This window comes from Protopterus annectens, chromosome 10.part0, assembly GCF_019279795.1.
Source record: "Protopterus annectens isolate FY-2018-M chromosome 10.part0, PAN1.0, whole genome shotgun sequence".
NCBI lineage: Eukaryota > Metazoa > Chordata > Ceratodontiformes > Protopteridae > Protopterus > Protopterus annectens.
This window is the reverse complement of record NC_056744.1, coordinates 1,631,502,472-1,631,526,201: the sequence shown is the minus strand read 5'-3', so window position 1 is coordinate 1,631,526,201 and position 23,730 is coordinate 1,631,502,472. Positions and strand designations below refer to the sequence as shown.

Genomic DNA, 23,730 nt, shown 5'->3' with positions numbered 1-23,730 from the left:
CAAAGTTGATAATCCCAAATGTTCTGATTTACTGTTACAGTGACCCCCCACCATAGTTCTACTCTTATGATAAGTATTCTTGCACACAACTGTACTGTCCTGCAGCAATGATCCAGCCACCTACTTTCTAAAAGGCTTGTCTTGGTGAGGTCCATGGCAGTACCAAACTGGGCAGGGTGAGCAAGATTTCCTTATCCTCAAGAGCAGTCTCAAACTCATTCTATGAGATCTCTAAAGTTAGCTCAAGTGTGGTGAGAGTTATATTCTTCCATCTACCCTGGGTCTACCCTGGAGTTTCCTCTCAGTGGGTCAGGCCTGACAGCCTTCCAGCTGGAAGCACCAAGAGGGCAGCCTCATGAGGTATCTAAAGACAATTCAACTGACTAGTCTCAACACATAGAAGAAGTATATGTTCACCAAGACCCTCCTAGATTGCTGAAGTCTTCACCCTATCACAAAGCATGAACCCAGCTACCCTGCAAATGAACAACATTTCTGACACTTGTATCTGTGATGTCTTTCTCTCATTTATTACCTAAAAATATTTTGATAAAGACATAGACTAAGTGGTAAAATGTGAGCTTAAGCACAAACTCTTAATTCACCACCAGTGTGGACATTCACTGGTCAGTCTCACTCTCAGTTACCTCTCTCTTCACTTGAGACCAAAACTGCAAGATATTGAATTTAAACTCCTCCACCTGTACTAGCTGTTCATAGGATCATAGGAGGTTACTAAGCTATTGACTCGAAAGTCATTTGAAGCCTAGACGTTTCATCCCAATGTAATAACAATGATACTCTACTCAGTACCCAGGACTGTATTTAGTAATGACTGCCCCTGTCCGGAAGGGTTGTGGCCACTATCCCTGGTAAGAATTTACAGTACCCCATCCACTCATTCAGGTTCCTTTTGAACAGTGTCATAGAGGTGTTCTGCTTCACATGAATTGCCAGTCTATTCCAAAGATATGGCAATTGCTGGAAGACAAATCTGTCCCTTCAGCACATCCTATTCATGTTGCAGGCCATATTTAAGTCCCTGGAATGGGTATCTTTAGTCCCGTTTGATTTATGGATGTGCAGCAAATGCATTAGGTTTAGGTCAGAGTTTGCTCTGTATGGCAGGCATAAGTCTCCCCTAAGAAGTCTATACAATACTGAGTATAGTCAGAGGGACTTTAGTTGGTCTGTGTAAGGCATGTGCTGGAGTCCCTTGATCTTCTTTGTTAGAAACCTCTGAGGTCTCTCCAATTGCTGCAGGTGCTTTGTACAGTACATGCCAAAAGGGGTGTTATACTCAATTATGGGCCTGATTAGTGAAGAGTATAGAGGGGTTATAACCTCCTTCTAGAGTTGATGCCTTTGTTAATCAAGTGTGCTACATAGAAATCCTTCCTTACTACAGTAGACACATGGTGGTCAAAGTTAAGATCGCAGTCTACTTGTGATCCCAGATCCCTTAGCACTTTGTAGGTGCATAGGGTATTGTGGTTAATTTGATAGTGTGAAGGGACATTGTTTTTTATCAAAGGAAATAACGGTGCATTTATTTGCATTTAGTTTGAGACTGTGACAAAGACATCAGTCATTTTTCTGCATAAGACCCTCCTGAAGTATACTGATATAATTTGGGGATTCGATAAATGCACCCAGTTTGCAGTCATCTGCAAATTTGGTCAGCCACAGACCCTTAGTTTGGCCTGAACTTCTGAGAAGTATAAACCAAACAGTAGGGGGCCCAGCACTGACCCTTGTGGCACCCTGCTGGTGAGAGGTCTGTTGGCTGATATGGAGTCACCCACTTTGATAGTGGGTGACTGGTTTGTGAGCCAGTTACAACCCATCTTATAACAAAGTGGTTTACATTCAGTTTGCTAAATTTATCTGTAATTCCTGAGTGTGGGATTGTGTTGAAGGCCTTTGCCAAGTTGAGGTATGCTGTGTGCACAGATTTGCCCTCATCAATGACTCTGGTCACATTTTGAAGAGATCTACCAAGTTTAACAGGCAGGATTTACCCATGGCAAAGCTGAATTTGGTTGGATCCAAGGTTTGGAGGTCGCCTGTGTCTTTATTTATGAGGTCTATGACAATATGTTCCATGGCCTTACAGATGAGGTTGGTCAGACTTATGTGTCTATAATTCCCTGGGTCTGATGCTAAGCCACCTTTGTGGTGGGGAGTAACTGTTGCTGTTCTCCATTCCACAGGAACAAAGCCTGTGGTTAGGTTGTGATTGAAAAGAGTACATGCTTTAGTTTGTTTAGAAGACAGTCTGGGATGCCATCTGGCCCCATAGATGCTGTGTTTTTTGCTTTAGACAAGGCTTTACTGACCTGTTCTTCAGATATGTAGGGTGAGGAGGAAGTTGGGGGCAAGGTTTGTGATAAGTCTAGAGGGGATAAGGGAGCGAAATTCACCAAATCTGTCCACCAGCAGGTTTGCTATCTCTGCAGGATCAGTGTGTGTGATACTGTTAGTCACTAGTTTGGCACATGCTTGAGTCCTACCTTTTAGGCTGCGGACATAACTGTAAAAGGCCTTATGGTTATCCTTAGCTGTGATTGTGAAGTTTTTCTGAAAGTTACCCATAGAAGATTTGACATGTTGTCTTATTTGCCTGTTGAGGCCGAGGATGGTGCTTTTCCATTGTCGGGGCCTCACCTAAGTTTTCTTAGACAGCAATTTTTTGCATTTGTTGTAAAGTTTGTGGATGTCCACCAGGGCGCTTGTTTTTACTTGGGGCTCTGGCTTTGATTCTGTCCAGAACAGATGAGTCTATACACTTATGCAAGTGATTGTACAGGGCCTTAGTCTAAGCTGTGGTGTAGTTACCACTTCCAGATGGGGATGGGGCTTGGAATGTTTTTATACTTTCCCCTAATTGGGAATAGTTTGCCTTTGCAAGGTTTTTTAGTGTGACTTTGCCCTTTGTGAGTTCTGGTGTTAGTGCCAGTTTGAAAGTGAATGATTGTGGTCAGATTTAACTAATGAGGGTTCAGCAGTTGAGGTAGTTCATTTGTTTGTCATGTTAGTGAGGACCAAATCTAGTATGTTTGTTCCTCTTGTTGGGGTTTGAACAACTTGTTCCAGGGCATTTGTGTTAAGAAAGTCAAGGAACTTTTGTGCTAGTGAGTTAGGGCAAGACTAAATTGAAATCCCCCATGACCAGAGTGTTTGGCAATATTTGGATTGATTCCAGTTTGGCCAAGTAAGCCTAGTGCACATCATGATTCATGGAGAGAGATCTATTACTAGTTATCACTTGAATGGGGGTCTTACTCACAATAATCTGAACTTGGAGTAACTCCATGGAGTTGTTCTGTCTAATTAGTCAGGAGGTGAATTTATTTCTAATATAGATAGAAACACTCCCTTTTTTGGTTCTCACACATTCTTTTTGCAGTCTGAAGGTGTGGAAAGCATTGCAGCCTTACAATGCCAGGGTACTCTCTAAGGCCTTGAACCAGGTTTCTGTGACTGCACAGACATCTACATCCTCCAGTGATAGGAGTGCTTCCAGGGTGTGCAGTTTTTGGTTTAGGCTCCTAGCATTTAGCAGCATAACCCTTATTTTGTTATGATTGGCAATTTTCACATCAGCAATTTTGTTTTTGAGACCTTGCCTAAAAAAAGGCACTATGAGGGATGCAAAAGCCTTTGCCAGTGGCCAAAAGCCAAGTCGTACCAGGTGCAAACTGTCTCTGGCAAAGCAGCAAGGTTTGTCGACCATGTCATCCCAGGCTGACAGAAACTGGATCCCCTTTGAATGGCACCAAAAACAAAGCCAATTATTGAAATTGATCAATCTTTTCTTTACACTGTACCACCAGTCTAGGTAAAGGTATTATGCTGTTCAAGGCTAGAGACATACCTTCCTGGGACACATACTCAGAGAGCTCAATCATGTCTCTCTTCATATAGTCCTGTGAGGTACATCTCAGGTCGTTCACTCCAACGTGAGCTATGACAGAGCCATAATGGTAGTTGTTGCCAAGAGACCTCACCTCACCTCCAAAGGGCAATCTATTGCTTTCTGAGAGACAGCAATGATTTCTGATTTGGCATTGCTGGTTCTCATCTCAGCCATTTTACAACAAGCCTCTCCAGTCACACTGGAAATCACAGTCACTCAAGGCTAACGTGTCAACATTGTCTGCAAACTTCAAAAATGGCATCCTCATGTTCCCAGACTAGATGTTCTCCAGACATCAGCTCTGCCTTGATATCTTGTCCATGAAAATCATAAACAGGAGGGGAGACAAAACATGCCCTTGGCAGAGTCCTACTCTCACCCTGAACATGTATGACTTAAAGCTGAGAATGTGGACAGATTTCTGACTCCTCAAAGGCAAGGACTGACTGGACTCCATACTGTTGTAGCTCCTCCCACAAGGCATTCTGGATCTACAAAATACATGTATACAGTACTAGTAAGCTTTCCAAAAACTTTGGCTTAGTGTCCAACAATTTGTAAACCACATGAAGAATGAACATGGTAAAGTGAGAACCAATTAACACACTTTATTAAAAGTAGGCAGGAGTCAGAGCTGGATGTGGCAGAGTTAAAGATGTTAAGATTTGCACTGGGTGTGATGAGGATGGACAGGATTAGGAATGAGTATAATAGAGAGTCAGCTCAGGTTGGACAGTTTGGAGACAAAGCCAGAGAGGTGAGATTGCATTGGTTTGGACATGTGTTGAAGAGGGATGCTGGGTATATTGGGAAAAGGATGCTAAGGATGGAGCTGCCAGGTAAGAGGAAAAGAGGAAGGCCTAAGCTAAGGTTTATGGATATGGTGAGAGAGGACATGCAGGTGGTTGGTGTGACAAAGCAACATGCGGAGGACAGGAAGAAATGGAAACAGATGACCCACTGTGGTGACCCCTAACAGGAAAACTTGAAAGAAAAAGAAGATTAAAAGGTTAGCACTTTCATTCTGAGAACAGAAGAACTTCTTCAAACAAATGAAATACAGCAATCTTTTCTTCTTAGGTAGTTGAAAAGCTATAACATCACTTTCAAAAAACAATTCTGGCTAGCTTAATATTACTGTGAAGCACACATTAAAACATATAATTAGTGCAAGCCCCTACCCAAATTAATACTGCAGTTGTCTCTTCTTCAGAAAGCAATTGGTATTATATGATTTATTTAAGTTAGGAAATTCAAATGCATTAAAACTAACTTGTGAGTTGAAATCATGTCTTTCTGAAAGAGCATTAATATAGTACTAATATAAATTCAGATTTGCTTAAATACAAAGAAAACAATCCTATTAAAATTAGTACATTGTAGTGTTTCTAAAATGCACTGCATAAATTATTACTTTTCATGGCACTTATATGTTATGTGACTGTTTCTGTAATGTTCTAACAGTTTCCCAATTTCACAAATCAAACATTTTGCACGGTACACTGCATGTTTACTTTTTCAAGTACACCTGCCTTGAGCCCTTATGGATTTGTCAGCACAAAATATTAAAAACATTAAGGCATTTACTGTTAGAACATTAAAGAAGTAAATCTCAGAGCACACAAGAGACTGGAAAAGGAAAAAGTATACATTACAAGTATGTCAAGCAATGTACTGATTTTTGAAGGTTTATTTTCTTCACACTTCAACAAATAAAAGCTAATATTATGCGGGATATTAATGCTCTTTTAGAAAAAGATGAGTCCAACTGGCAAGTTAGTTTTAATATATTTGCATTTCATGGATTAAATGGATCATATAATATCAATTGCTTTCTGAAGCATAAACCACTTCAGTATTTATTAAGTCAAAGGCTTACTTTTGTTATCTGTTTTAATATGTTTTACATTAACTGATTTTCAGCCAATTGGATTTGGTTTTTGAAAATGAAGTTATAGAATTTTGTCTATTTAAAAAACAGATTGCTACACATTATTGGTCTAAAGAAGTTCTTACACTGTTAGAACACAAACACTAACTTTCTAATAAATCAAGGTAATTTATTCTTCCTTCTCCATACTGCCATATTCCAATGATAGTCCAATATCTCTACAAGGACAGATAGCTGACCCATTGTTCCATTACTAGGACAAAATCCACAATAATGATCTCATTTAAAAATCAGCTGCTGACTATCCTCATAAAACTCTTTCTCATGTCTTTAAGGGCTGGTCTTGGTATTATGGGGGTCCTTTGATCAGTCTTCTTTTTTATTTCCTTGCCCCTCCACTCAGTGTCTCCCATCATTGCCAGAATTGTGCCCTTTAGCCTGGAATACCATAATATTGCCATAGATAAGCTGTCAGCCTAACATAATTACATAATTGAACTTTTAAAAGTTAGAACGTCATATAGTCAACACCATATGATAGAACTTTTAAAAGTTCAAAAATGTAATAAAAAAATAGACCAAAGAAAATACCTACCTGAACTGTTTAAGCAGGGAGGCAAGCCCCCATGCACCCCCCACACACACCCCACTCTTTAAATATACCAACTCAGAGATTGCACTTCAGTGCAGAAAAGGGAAATCTTCCCATTCTGCACTGTATGGAGATTTCCGTTGAAACGTTCAAAGTTTGAAAACTTCGCTCATATGGTGTCAACCATATGATGCTCAAACTTTTAAGGGTTCGACAATGTGATATAGACCCTATATTAGTGGTTAAGTAAATATAAGTAAAGATGTTTTGAACAAGTTACCCACTACTACTACTATAGTTTGATTTTAACAGTCTTGAATTTTCATATAGCGGGAATCTCTTAAACATGCCGTGCTCCACTCTGAAAGGAGACACAGTTTAAGAAAGAAGCAACAGTTAAGAATGTTAAAAACCTTTCCCTGAATCACTTTAAAAATATGGTTCCAACAAATAATAATAAAAAATAAAATAAATAAAGCTGCATTCATGGTATGTTTACTTGGCATTCCCATTTGGAAATTTATGTGGATTTGTTAAATGTCCGTAGGGAGCCAACTCTGAATACTTCAGATTACATGATGTTAGTATTGTTAAAATTGTGTTATATATAAGGTTGCAGTGGACAGATCTGAATGAAATCATTAAATCTGACCAACAAATCTACAATTACACATTACTTTATTCTGGATAGAAGCAGATGAAAAATGCTGCAATAACCTTTTGTATCTGATTTTAGTTACAAAATATGAAGGAAAAGGAAGTAATGAGACAGACCCCTTATGTTTTGTTAAATATGATTGATTCTGGAATGTAACCAAGCATATTCCTAGCCCCTTTTCATTAAATACACTGTGCTAGTGACAGTCCTCGGGATTCATGAAGCTCGGCGCAAGGCCGGTGTAAGGCTTGCACCGGCCATGCAGCGTATATATGGAGTAGTAGTGCCATATGCATAGTAATGAAGGCAAGCAGCCACCACAGCCACGTGCATAGGAAACGTGCGCGAGTGCATGGGACATATCGAAGTTGCGCACAGAGGTGTGTCAATGTCGGCTGTCGATGAGCAACCTAAACTGCTGAATATTATATTCCACCTGCAATAGTAATCACACCTATCAGTGTCCGTGGATACTGAAACATATGCAAAGCATGCAAAATATTCCTGAGAACAGAAAATGAAGAAGCAAACACAAATGCACGGTAGGGAATAACGGGTCCCTAACCCTTGAACAAATGACATGGAAAATCGTGTGCCCGTAGTCCAACGTAGTGTAGATAGCTATACCATGTGGAAGTGAAATGCATCATATGTTATCGTGCTGCCAGTAGGTACGTCCAGCCCAATGGAGAGGGTCACCAGCTGACCCATAATGTGAGGGAGGGTACATAGCTGGGCAGATGTGTCCATAACACAATACATGAGGAGAAATGTAGATATAAGTAGCGACCGTATGTCTGAATCATATCCCATAAGGCATGTAATAGTCACATACAAAAGGTATGTCCGTATTTCATATACCAAATGTGATAGGAAATAGAATATGCATGTAAACGAAACAGAAGGAGCATATAAACAGCTACAACAGTGGACACATGTAGGCCGAAAGGAACAGTATGATCCGTAGCGTCGACTAACATTACCACCTGTCCCACTTTGCGAGCGTCAGTCCCTCCTTGGGTGGATGTGTCCTGACACAAACCTATAAAAATGGCAAGTGTCCAGAGATTATAGGACATAATTATTCCTTAGATGATATGAAATAGTTGCATTAAACAGTTTCTCTGTACGTATATGACATAAATGTCATAAGAAACAGAATAAGCCACCTAAATGCTACAAGTATAAGCTTAGATACAGGCAAGAAGTGTAAGTTCTATCTGCCGAACTGACCATGAGTATGTGTCAGCCTGTAAAATGTGCTGTGTTCACTGCAAATGTCACACTGTGGCCAGTTGAAAAGGTGGAAACCCTACCGTCGACTGTGGGGAGGCATTGTCCACAACAGTCGGATATGTGTAAGGAATAGCTGGGACATAGGAAAAGGTGCCATCCTACCAATGAGCACAACAGGCTGGCAAAATCCAGAAGTCAGCAGTATAAGCTGAATTTGTATGTGACACAGTCGAATGGGTAGTACCCGGGTATACCAACCAGGTAATGAAAGTTAAGTATGGGCGTGTACCTATGTGCGTGAGGTATAGCATGTGGAAAGCAAACATGGCAGGGTAGTCCACACAACCATAAAGGTACCTGACACATGTAGGGTATTCAATGTGTTACTCAGGCCATGTCATGGGCCAACAACCAAAGTAGTGATCTATGGGGTGTGAGGAATTTGCGTGTGAGGGGTGGATGGGTAATGGTAAAATCCTCAAAGGCGATACTGTGTCGTATGCAGAAAAGGTGAACCGGAGGTGTACGACGGGGCAGCAGGCAAAGTTGAAAGAAACACAAATACATGTAGAAACAGCTGCAAGACAAGCAGACAGGCCATAGTGTAGAACACAATCCTACAAACAGATGAATGTGGAAATGTGCGATACAAATGTATAGATATGTCACCGTCACATACCCACAGATTGGTCCAGATGGAACTGGCCATAACAAATGCAACACACCTGGATGCATAATGGCCTACCCAGCATCCCCTCCACATCACACAACCCGCTCCCATACCAGAACGTCCACCAAATCCAGCCGTACTTGGCCTACTGGTCCATTGCAGACACAGCTACACATAGTGACCCCTACGCATATGTAGTAGGTATTGTCACCCTAGGCAGTTTCAGGATTGCAAACCATGTATCCCTTGCATGTAAAACCCCCTGCACATTTTCAGAAATCCAAAACAATTGTTGGGATCGGTCTTGTTTTTGTCTTGCACAATTTTTGGGATATCCCTCATGGGATAACTAACCTGTGTAAATAGTAGAATGGGTATGAACACATGATGCCCAATCTTGTAGATATCGGGACACAAGTCTGAACATGCATTAGAGGTCCATGACACTGTCCAGCCCTAAGTGGTCATGCATAACCTACTACCCAGGATAAAACACCTTCCCGTGATGCACGTGGCCCGACACAAATAGGCGGGAGAATATATTGCACACATTCGCATAGTGGCAAACGGCATAAGGGTGACGAAGACACTGACGTAAACAGGATAACCCTGATCAAGTGTGAGGGACACTTACTGTGTGCAGGCATGACCGACCATACCTGTCAACCTGTGTGAGCAAGATATCTGGATAGAGCCGTGAATACAAGTGAGACAAAGGTCCAAAAGTAGGGACAATTTGTAAAGATAGCTCTTAGAAACATAGAATTTTGATAGAATAACAGTTTGCACATTGGCATTAATGTCCGGAAGAGTATGAAGTCTGAAACCCAACTGTCTGTCATCACAGTCCGACTGCAGTCTTTAATGATGAGCTACTGCTATGCCTGAACACAACAGCGTATTACAGAGGTCCGTACCATACCTCTCAACTGTCCAGATTTTTGCAGAATGACCAGAGTTGTGCCTCATATTGTTTGGTGTGTGCCTCCTAAAATCTGCACCTTTCTGGTAAATAGCTAAGGATTGACGTCACTAAACAATGAGAAATAATTGAGTGTAAGACTCCACATCCTTCAGAATATTCATGCTAATGCAAAACCTATTATTCTATCAATGTTCTAAGCTTGTAAGAGCAATAGTTAAAATGTGTCCCTATTTGTCCCCCCATCAGTTAGGCTTTGCGCAAATTTTGTGCTCTAAGAGGTTGAGAGGTATGGTCCATACATATTTACAGTAACAACCTGTCACATTTGTGTAATGTACAACGGCATACCTGTAGTCACTTAATGTCCAAAATAATAATCCCCGTATGTCTGAATACAGGAAATAGTCAAATGTGGTTGTGAACACCCCTCACCGTGGAGTATGGACTGTAACAACCCCACCCATAATATGTATTGCCAACAGAATAAGCTGCTGACAGGTGCCCAAACACCTGTGTCTGTAAACACAGGTAAAAATTCATAATAGTGAGAAATTCCCTGTCCATGTGCTTCATCTGACATTTGAACTCAGTCAGGGAAGTTCTGTTCACCAGGCGGACAAGCCTAAACCCAGATCACAGCATGAGCACCCTGACAATTAAAGACCTGTATGTGCCAGGACTATAAGCCTTGGTGTTCTGCATATCCTTGGAGTGATTAAAAATGCAGCTGGGGTCCACAGCAGTAGGCAATAGGGAATGTGTAATATGTAGTACCATGTTTTTCCCAGCAGGAGAATGGATGCCTGTGTTGTAAGTGAAACGGTGAGGCGTATGTTGATGTAGCTAAGTACTATGGGTATGCATATCAATGAGGCAGAACACCAATAAAATAGTGGTGCCGGCATCTGGCCAATGTGAATGCATTCTCGGTTGACCTATGACCTCAGCACATATAACTTTAAAATGTAATGAATGCGATCATGCTGTAAACACATTTAAATATGTAAAGGTGACCGTGTGTTCCGCATATGTCCGTAAACCGGAATACAGATATGTAACTGTTACGGTCACAATTAGGAAAGGCCACGTAAGCACAAATATTTATTAAACATATGTAACCCACAATAAGGATATGCAAGTGTGCCTGCGCGTGTGTAATCCGCTCACAGCATAGCAAATGAATGCTGTTTCTCCACGTTATATATATATGGCCCATACCTGTTAACCCCGTAAAGTAAGAAACCAGACAAAGCCATGAAAACAACTGGTACAAATAGGGGCAATTCCCAGATATTGCCCTAACAAACATAGAAAGTGGATAGAATAACAGGTGTGTCACTAGCATGGATTCTCTGAAGGGTATGAAGTCGTAACCTCAAATGCTTGTCATTATTTTCCAACGTCAGTCTTTCATGATATGCCACTAAATTGCCAGATAGCCACAAGGTTATGAAAAACGGACCAAAGATAAGAGGCAAACATCTGTACATTCTGTGAAAACCTGTACAGTTGAAAGGTATTAAATATCTGTGTATACACATATATCCACAGACTTAAACCAAAGCAATTTATGAAATGAGGAATGTACAGACATATATGGACATATGTATATATGTACATATATATATCTATACACGCACACACGATACATTAATAGATATATACACAACAAACATATGTCCCTGTAGATATAACACATGTACATAAATAGGTCACGGTATAGCTATTATGGATAGACAGACAGACATGCATGAAAGGTGAATACACTGCTGCTTCCAAAACCATTGCCCGGACAGTACCAGTGTGACAGACCTGCAAGTTCTACACTTTAAACATGGATATTGGTGTCCTTTGCAGGACCCCAAAAATTGATCCCGTATGAAGTGCGACCAATCATCATTGATGCAAAGGAAGTCACAGCTGCAACTACGATATAGCTGTACATGCAACAGTAGCAGGTGCAAGGGTAATAACACATGGGTCGATAGAATGTATGACGTACAACCTGATATCCGGAGAGTGGAGAGTGCTTAGACGTGTCTTCATACTTTATCACTCACATTAACCATGTCTAATGAGTACTGTGGAGGGGTGTCAGGTATGGGAATCATGGGTATGCAGAAATGGGCCTAGGTGTTGGTTGGCACAGATTTATTAGGTCCGCCCTATGGGAGTGATCAATATACCTATGTGGGTATAGCACACGCCTATATTCTCCAAAAAGGTTGAACCCATCTACTGGATATTGTGTAAACCATTGGGGGAAGACGTAGGGACTTATATCAGTGTCATGTAGGCGATTATCATGGATGGACATGCGTACGACCAGGATGGTAACCATACCTTCCAACCTTTCAGAATAAGACAGCTGGACAAAGGCATAGTACATGAAAGACAAATAGGGACTATATTAATTATACCCCAGACAAAGTCAGAACATTGATAGAATAATGGCGAAGTCAGGGGTAGGAATGTTATGAGGGTTAGTAATCATGAAATACAAATGTCAGTCATTATTATATAACTTCACAGTCCGTAATGCCTTGCCAGTAATTTACCAGAAAGGCACATTATTATGACAAAAGTAACAAAATCATAGGCCAAACCTCGGGACGTTTACCCATAATGTGTACAGGTGAGAGGTATGAAGGTAACCCGTCCTAAAGAAATGTACAGAACTAGTGACACTAGGTGGACAGGTGAGAAGAAAGACATCAGGACAAATGTCAAAACATGTACAAGTCAAAAGCATGTACCTCGACAAATGTGAATGACAACGTATGCCCTGTGAAAGTCAATGCAGAAGGTTAATAGATGCAAAAGAAATGTGTCCCTCAGGGTGTCATGGAGTGTCCCCAATACAGTGTCCAGTCCCCCATACTCGCACGTGAGGTCTGCCACTGATGGACAGCGCAAATACCGGCGAACACATAAGGTACATGATAAGTGTGGATAAGCACCTGTTGGCCTTTGTGAGGAATACAACTCTCTGGGTGGGTGTGTCCTGCAATAGGAATGTATTGGTATCTGGCCTGTGATGGCACCATATATTGTGTGTATTGGTGTGAGAAAATGATATCCTGTATCAGAAACAGATACATGTTAGAAGAAACAGCATTATCGACTGCAAGATAACTCAGAAGGTATGAAAAGCGCTGCAGTAGGAAGGTCAGTATTGACCGCAGGTATGTGCTGACATGTCAAATGACACAGCAGTCTATATAAAGTACCTATAGGGCTGTCACCTTTACAAATGATGACAGTTGGAGCTGCTCTGGAGAAATGCCAGACATAGCAGGTCACAACATACCCACAGCCATGCATACACCACAAATAGACATAGCACACAGCAAAGCCTACGCCATGATACACGAAGCCTCCGGTGTGTACGAGTAGAGTGAGAGCACACTAAGGATAGATGTCTGCCAAGTTATTCAGCAAACTCCTGTAGGGGCATGTAAGACCGCCCGTAACACGAACGTTGCACGGGCAATGTTGGGATTTGCAACATACCCTATTTCTATGTGAAAGCTATGCAAATGATGTAAATATGCAATACATGAAACAGTAAGCTGTCCGTGCAAGAGCAGAGATATGTGCAGAAATGTACCCGAATGTTAAGCGAGTAACATTCTGCACGTTGCTAAAAGGAGCAATGACAGCTGCAAATCCAGTATGAATACAGTCAAAGAAGCATGCCAATGTCCAAATCCAAGGCCAGTGGCATTATTGTCCATTGGATATCAATACAACTGTAGTTGTCCTCCCCCGATCTCCAGTGTGGAAGCATAGCGCAGCGGCACGAGAACGTGCTGCACTTCAAAACAAGTCAAATATGTATAATATACATACAAAATGTAGGTTTAGTTAGATGTTAGTACGCCATGCAGATGAATGGCAAGCTGGAGACAACATGGCTACTGCGTACTGGTTGTTACGTGTGGAAGCGCTCTGTCAGAGATGTAACGAAGCATTTGTAGGCAATCTGATGCAAGTGAGGCTGAGGATAGTGAATCACAATATGTCATGCCATATGGACCAAGCCTGTACAGTGTAGTGTAGGATAAGGGGACTATTAGAGTAGAAGATAGGTGACAACATGTGTGTATGTATAAAACACTGTAACCTTACCGGAGCAGTGTCACATGTGTGCTGTCAGTACTCAGTGTAAAGGCGTGTTATGATCTATCCTAGGGAAAGTCAGGAGACTGACGGTGTATGCCATGGATACCACTGATGTTTCCTGCAAACCTGCCTACAGTGTGTCCGCGCCTGTGCATGCCAGCCCGTGTGCACGTGTTGAAGAACGAGTAAGCTAGTGTACGAATGTTGAAGCCCGTGTAATGTCGTGTATGGCAGTGTACGCGTTTGTAAGCATGTATACATGTGTACTACACACATCACACATGTACTGCACACTCAGACACACATGCTGCCAATACTACACACATCAGTGAAATGGCACATGGATGGAGAATACATCAGAATTAACAGTGCTGTAAACTATGCTACATTGATGGTCATAGCTGCAATGCATCATGCCTGCTGATATACACCTAGAAGTATATCACACTGTGTGTTAACAACATTCTAACATCAATACAGTGGTATAAAGCCACTGTGTGCATCAGCACCAGGTTAGTCTGATCCTGCATCAATGTTACACATCACAGGTGGTGGCACAGGTGACATCATATGCACAGGGTGTGGTGTTACATTTCCAGAGCTGTCATTGAGCCATCCAATCTACACGTAGGTGTGTGTGTGTGTGTGTGTGTGTGTGTGTGTGTGTGTGTGTGTGTGTGTGTGTGTGTGAGGGACAACGGTTATTGCATGGCCCGATGGTGATGCAATGGGTGCGTGTATGTGATAGGCCTAGCTGTCTGTGGTAAGTGTCTGTGTCTGCATGTACACAGCTACAGCATGTGTCAGCCATATACAGGAGGTTGTGGGACAGTCACAGACCGTAACTGCCAGGCTGTACAGATCGCCATTACTGGCTATGGACATCCCTCCATGCATCCAACAATAACCCAGTCCTGCACCTGTCAATGGATACACATACAGTCCTTGGAGCTGTACCACAACCTGTGGATAAACGTGAGTCAGTAATGTTAACTTGAGTTGCATAGTATTGTCCATTGCTACTTACGTATATGAGCCATACAAAGTAATAACCACTGCTGACTGTTGCTGAGATGTGCACCGACCATTCACAGGTGCTGTACTAACATTGTTTCCAATGCCCCTTGTAATACCCAGCAACACAATAACCGGTCACTACACAAGTATAACCCAGGATCACTACAGCAACACAATAACCGGTCACTACACAAGTATAACCCAAGATCAGTACAGCACACAGAGCCATAGCAGATGTACATACAGCCAAGGTGATCACGTACAGATAATGCAGCACATTCAAGAGTGATCATCTCAACATACATATCTATATATATATATATATATATATATATATATATATATATACATATATATATATATATATATATATATATATATATATATATGTACATATATATATATATATATATATATATATACATATATATATATATATATATATATATATATATATATATATATATGTAGACAGATATATACACACACACACACAACACACCTGGCAGGGTTGGGAGCAGAACTCAGACATAACCACTGTACCACACAACAGCATTACGCAGTTGCAGAACGTGCTACCATGATTAGTAGATCACAGCATTCACACAGGCATACGTCTAGCCTGTAGACAGCAGCTAGAAAGGCAAAGACGCTGCATGGATGTTATGGAGAGTGAATACTGTAAAAGCAAAGTATTATTGTCATGCAGCTGGAAACACACACACACATACACTTGGCAAAGCTGGGAATCGAACATACACCTAACTACCCTATTACACTACAGCATGACGCATTTACAGAATGCGCTACTGAGATTACTGAACACAGCAGTCCCAGAGGCATACTTCTAGGCACGTGTCATCATCTGCAAAGGCAAAGATGTCGGTAGGAAATATCTGAGGTGTGAGGCATCTAAAAGCATGATTAAGTCCCCATGTGGATGGGAGCATGCACGCACACACACACACTCGGCAGGGCTGGGAGTCGAACATACACTTAACTACCCTATCACACTACAGCATGATGCATTTACAGAATGCGCTACCGAGATTACTGAAGACAGCAGTCCCAGAGGCATACTTCTAGGCGTGTGTCATCATACGCAAAGGCAAAGATGCTGGTAGGAAATATCTGTGGTGTGAGGCATCTAAAAGCATGACTAAGTCCCCAGGGGGATGGGAGAATGCGCTCACACACACACACACACACACACACACACACACACACACACACACACACACACACACACACACACACACTTGGCAGGGCATCGAACATACACCTAACTACCCTATCACACTACAGCATGATGCATTTACAAAACACGCTACCGAGATTACTGAACACAGCAGTCCCAGAGGCATACTTCTAGGCGCGTGTCATCATCTGCAAAGGCAAAGATGCCAGTAGGAAATATCTGTGGTGTGAGGCATCTAAAAGCATGATTAAGTCCCCAGGCAGATGGGAGCATGCGTGCACACACACACACACACACACACACACACACACACACACACACACACACACACTTGGCAGGGCGTCGAACATACACCTAACTACCCTATCACACTACAGCATGACGCATTTACAGAACACGCTACCGAGATGACTGAACACAGTAGTCCCAGAGGCATACTTCTAGGCACGTGTCATCATCCGCAAAGGCAAAGACGCCGGTAGGAACTATCTCTGGTGTGAGGCATCTAAAAGCATGACTATGTCCCCAGGTGGACAGGAGCATGTATGCACACACACACACACACACTTGGCAGGGCTGGGAGTCGAACATACACCTAACTACCCTATCACACTACAGCATGATGCATTTACAGAACGCGCTACCGGGATTACTGAACACAGCAGTCACAGAGGCATACTTCTAGGTGCGTGTCATCATCCGCAAAGGCAAAGACGCCAACAGGGATGCTATAGAGAGTGATCAGTCTGAAAGCATACAGACATATTACTGTCCCATGGTAGACGTAGACAAACACACGGCAGTGGTGTGATCGGGGCAACTAAAGATTTACAGAGCACTACAACAACAATACATAGACACGGGACACACCACAGACAGTACACCCTTCAAGATAGTTGACCAGTGTGTACTCGGTAGGCATCCATCGTGACATTGAAAATGGACATCTGTTGCCTAGGTGACCACCATGGCTATACAGGATGTCAACGGCCATGCCCATGCACAGAGGGACATCAACGACACAAGGTGTCACTGGCCATGGCCACACACTTAGTAATACACGTCCGTTTGGACTGTACTGTGTGTCGATCTACACAACGGCATACTGGACATGCTCACACACTTAGCAAGGGCCGTCTTGCATGCAGACAGAGTCTAAACACGCAAGGGCTCAGTTTGGACTGTCCTGTGTGTCCATCTACACAACAGCATACTGGGCATGCTCACACACTTAGCAGTTGCAAAGGGCCGTCTTGCATGCAGATGGAGTCTAAACATGCAAGGGCTCAGTGTGGACTGTCCTGTGTGTCCATCTATACAACAGCATATTGGGCATGCTCACACACTTAGCAGTTGCAAAGGGCCGTCTTGCATGCAGACGGAGTCTAAACATGCAAGGGCACAGTAAGGTATAACTGTCCCCACGCACAGGGCGGACACACACATGCAGTGACCAGTACACACTCAGGTGCCATCACAGCTGTCACAGGTGCAGATCACAGATGTACACACTGCAGTCTACACTGTAGCCCTCAAGACATCACCATGTCATTGGTGCAGCAATACACAGCCATACAGTACCACAACACCGTGCGACATATGACCAGTGGACTATATAGAGGTCTACAGCAACTGTGCAGAGTACACATGTACCAACAGGGTTCCAACAGGTGTTATGCATTGCAAGGATACCATTATACATGACCAGGTCAGCTCAAGACATACCAGGGGCCCTGGGTCTTACACAGCTGTGACAGATGAGTGCTGCTGTACACCAACGAACACACATGTTTGGATATGTCATACATGTGATTGCAGTGGATGTGCACGGACCACACACACAACACATATGTACATAGCACAGCTTTTGCTGTCCCCCATGCAGAAAAGTGGCCTAAGCAAACATACACACGCAAATGGAAGGTGGGTCCATGTCTGTTGAATGCTCACAGTACAGGAGGTAGCAATGTTGACCGAGGACACATTCCCCTGTACTAGTCGCCCATGACACCCGTGATATCATACCACAGTCCATGTGTTATGTATGTCAACACACATGTCCACCAATAGCAATGCATACAAACATGGCTACAGGAGATGCATGTAGGACCAATACACATGTACAATCTGTACTGTGCATGCAGCAAACATGCATGTGCAGTGGCTGATGTCCGTAACTCAGCTGTGCCTAACTACAACATGCAGTTGCAATGCAGCCCCATCACTGACACCTGTATATGGTGACATACCGACAGTACGGTTGGATGTACATCACGTATGGAGGGATGTGTGTACATAAAGTGGTGATCCACCTGTGCAGATGGATGTGTGCCGGGGAAGGCTCACAGCTGTGTCACATGCCATCCTACCATGCCATGTGGAAACAGTACGCTATGTCACTATTACTTGAAAGTGATGACATAACACATACACAGTGGTCAGGTGTTACTGACTGCACGTCACATGACACCTGTAACACTTACATCCTCCCATGTGCATATAGCAGCACAAGTGCCAGACATAGCATTGGTACACATAGTGTGGACAATACTGCTGCATGTCTGTCAAACGTCTCATCATATGGCAGGTGTATCATTCCCAGCACTGCTATGTGTGTCCGCTTGTGTGACCACATATGACACATATGGTAGGGATTATGTCCCAATTGTTACACATCCCTGTACACCATTGTACAGATCTGTACATACTGCAGTGTGGAAAGCATGATGTCGGCAGGTGTGGTGTATCACACACATTGGCTATCTGTATATGCATTAGTGGTCAGCACAGTGTGTGTGTGTGTGTGTGTGTGTGTGTGTGTGTGTGTGTGTGTGTGTGTGTGTGTGTGTATGTATGTATGGCTGTTTGGTGCTTGGTGTGAGGGTGTATGCTACCATACAGTGAAAACAGGATCACTAACCCCTCATGGTGATGCAGTCTACTACCCTGTTGATGCCATCAGTCCCAGCCGTACTGGCCACCTGTGCATGTTCCGTCTCTGTGTCATGTCGTGTGGGTGCAAAGTACTGTGAGGGTGATGACCACATAGGCAAGGGTCCTCACCTCAACACTATGGGGTTTGCATTATAGTGTTGTAGACACCATGAATGTGGACACGTTCCTGTAATGTGACATGGTATTACTGCTACACAGTGTGGCCTCATGCTATCAAGTGGCCTCTAACGTCATCAGTGGCCAGACCGCTATGTACAACCCCTGCACCATGTCAACATACCTGTAATGTTTCCTGGTATGTATGTCACGTCTCTGGCCGCTGTAGCCTGTTCAACTGACCACATGCTTCAGGTGTAGTATATGTGCGGACATCTGTGTCATGTTTGACTTTCCAACAGTCAGGTTGAGGGTACGTTTAGCATGCTGATATTGCCATACGTGCCTGTGAGTACTCCACAGTTACACATGGGGGACTGCAAACACTGCTACCTGTAGGCACATGCCAGTACACCATAGGAGGGAACCAGGGCATCATTACCAACATGCTGTTACTGTTGTAACTGAGACACATACTGTGAACATATCACAATGCATGCTGCACCTGTACTACATGGTATGTCTGGTGCATGTCGACAGTACACAACCGATGTCACATACAAGTCTCTCAGTATTCACACACAACCAATGCAACATACACTTCCCTCACTATGCATACACAAGTAATGTAAGATACACCTCTCACTATTCTGTTCACCCTGTGCATCAGACCATTTGAGCATATGCCTGCACCGATGGAGTGAATGACAGGGATGCAGCGCAGGCTTCATCATATGCACAGGATGATAATGCTTGCCAGGGGCATAGGCTGCACCAATGGATGACATCATGTGTGTGGGTAAGGGCCGGTGATTTGATTGGACATGTCTGTTCCATATGCATGTGGGTGTTGTGGAGCCCTACAGTTGTGTTTGTTGTGTGCGTGTATGTGTGCACACAGTTCTGTCATTTGTGAGGCCTACACAAGGGTATTGTCAACAGCTCCAGATTGTACAGACCAGGTTGTACAGCTCACTGTGACTGGACACGGCCACATGTCCTGTGCCTGCCAGGTGTTGCACGGGGCACTACCAGGCAGAGGTACAGAATGGCTACTGTCCGACGACACATGGCCACTGGAACCGTGTCCCTGCTGGGAACATCCAGGGCCACATCCACATGGCCTGCTGTGTCCTGGTGTGGACAGCGCAGCACCAGCTGCACTGCTACTGCTACCGGCACTATGGGAGCGGGCATGTGAGGTGGCATGCTCACGTTGACCTGCACTAGGTGGTGTAGCTGGCCTACATCCATGTGGCCTATGCCTCACCCCTACCAGATGTTCCAGCACAGACAGCTCACATTCGTGGATTGCCATGCCACGGTCAAGGATTCTGACCATGTCACCCAATCGCCTGTCCAGAACATCAGCAATCTGCTGTTGAGCACCTGCCAATGCCTGGATGTTGTTGTTTTGAGTACAGATAGCAGCCCTCTGCCGCCTCTGCCCTTCTCTACTCTGCCGTTCGGCATGTGCCTGTGCCGCCATTACAGTCTGGAACATGCGTCTGGTGATTCCAGCTGCTGTGCAATGTCCTGCAGGTGCATGTCTGCCAGAGGTCCTCTTACGAGCAGCACCGGCTGCATGCCTGTGAGGCACAGCTGCAGTCAGTACACTGACACCATGATTTGGAGACACACCTTCTGTAGCCACCACACATTCCTGTTCAACACTAACAGATGCTGACTGTCCTTCCTCTATGGCCACTGGTGATGCGGTATGTGTTGGCAGCTGAACTGTGTGCGGGAAAGAGGGGGACATAGCTGGGATGGCAACCGTTGGCACAGATTCAGCCCCTGACAACCCTGCCTGTACCTCATGCATATGTTCATCACTGCTAGCATCTGTGGGGACACTAACATCAGATGGACCGCAGGAGGGTAACGCACCTACATCACCTGTGAATGCAAAGAAAGACTCTAAATTACAATAGACACACACACACACACACTCACACAGACACACACACACACAGACACACACAGACACACACACACACACACACACACACACACACACACAGACACACACACACACAGACACACACACACACAGACACACACACACACACACACACACACACACACACACACACACACACACACACACACACACTGACACACACACACACACACACACACACACACACACTGACACACCATACATGTGATATGACAGATGGCATGCAGCATGCTTGTGATACAGCTGACAGCATGCGGCTCAGACATCAATAGTGTTTGTAAGCACTGGAATGCACACTGACACACCATGCATGTGATATGACAGATGGCATGCAGCATGCTTGTGATACAGCTGACAGCATGCGGCTCAGACATCAATAGTGTTTGTAAGCATACCCCCTGGAATGCACACTACAGCAGGCAGGTGTCATATCATTATCCATGCAATTCACAAGATCATGGTAGTATGCATGCATCCCCATGATACACCATGTGGACCAGAACAGGATAACAGTACACATGACTGATGTGACCTTGACATGTAATCCATTGATGTGTGCATTAACATGCATGCATGTCTGACACAATGGTGTCCTGACACATGTTCAGCGTCGTACTGGGTATCACATTGCCATGTTGTCCATATGCCCTACAGATAGAATGCATGTTGAGCAAATGTGCATGGGCATGGTAGGGGACTGTGAGCCATCTACATTGCTGTACAGTGTGAAGTACAGACACTGTGCCATTGCATGGCATCATGAGGCGTCTATATTGCTAGACAGTGCATGATATGTATGCATTGCATATCCAGAACTGCATGCATATCCATGACATACCTGTGGATTGTGACCCACAATGCTGAGGTGTATAAACACCACACCAAACCATGCTGTGTCATGTGACAGGTCACTGGAGGACATACAGATGACGACCCTGCACGATAACTACAGAGTGTTAGCTGCCTGGCAACCATGTCCACAGATAGTGGACCTGTCATGTCACCATATCACACGTGACATTGATGTACCATGCACACAAGGTGCACAGCTAACAGTGATGTCCTACGGCAGCAAGGGAAATGTACAGTATCTGTGGCCTGGTGTCACTGTCAGTGGAAGCTGTAAAGGTGACTACTGTCATGCTATGACACAGACGTCATGTTCAACACATCTTATGAGGTAGATGTCAGTGGCACCTTTACTAGCTGTGCACAGGCATTTAAGATGTGCAGCGTACCACATCACCTGTACAATTGGTCTAGTAGGGCTGTAATTGGACCATGTGTGGACAAAGTGGGACAGGGTGTATCCACATCACATCTACTGTGTGGCTACGTGTCTCCGGCCATCCTCCATGGCCATGTGTGCACATGTATTGGTCATGTGTGTGATGGCCGTCTATCACACATATCTGTGTTGTCCCATATGACATACACCCATAGATGTTGGATATGTCACCATCCACAGGGCTATGCAGACAACAGGTGTATGTGTGGTATGTGGGGTATGGGTTATGGGAAAGTGTGACAATATTGCAACCAAAACACTACGTGTCTGACACATGTCGGATGGCACATCACAATGTGCGAACCCATTGCAGGGGCATATAACACAATGGTGATGCCTGTGGGCTGCCCATAGTGCTGCTCACTGTGTGGTTCTGTTTTGTGTACCACACATTTTGTTCCACTGTATAGTACATATGCCTCCATTGTACAACACCTCCACCGTTGTATGCACAGCTGGATACACATGTAGCAATGACAAATACTGTGGTGTAATGTCTGTGTGTCATTTCATTTGTATATATTGCACATGGGTGGCCTGTGTGGATGATGGGTGATGCGACCTGTATATCCCAGTATTAACTGGCCACATGGCAAATAGATCTATGCTTTGACATGCCTGATACCGATGACAGTCTCACCTGCAACGGACCCTTGTCTGTGCGGCATGCCAGAGGTACCTGTATAAGGGTGACACAGCAGTATGAACATCATCCATGACTGTATGACAGCCACAGGGTGCACTGTGCAAGTTAACACACTCACCTGTACAATAGCATATAGTAAGCACATGTGTGCATACCATACCTCTCAACCTCTTAGAGCAATAACTCTGGACAAAGCCTTCTATGATGGGGGACAAATAGGGACAGCTGTGACATATTGCTCTTACAAACTTAGAAAGTTGCTAGAATAATAGGTGTGCATGCACATGGTGTTTACAAGGAATGTGCAGTCGTAAACACCAATGTTTGTCATCATTTAATGACCCCATTCCTCAGCTATTTGCCAGAAAGGGACAGATATTAAGGGTAACACACTGACAATATGAGGCAGACATCTGGACATCCTGCAAATACCTGTACAGTTCAGAGGTATGGTGCATACACAAGGTAGCATACTGTAGCATGCAGCATGTGTGTCCACATACCTTGCATATGTTGTTACGTTACATGATGTACACTGACACATGCACGTA

General features: G+C 43.7%; 1 protein-coding gene across 3 annotated transcripts in view; it reads left to right on the top strand.

The window, feature by feature from the left end:
• The window catches only part of MAZ (MYC associated zinc finger protein), a 520,299-nt gene that overhangs the window by 95,983 nt on the left and 400,586 nt on the right, over positions 1-23,730 (top strand). The gene's annotated exons all lie outside the window — the stretch shown is intronic.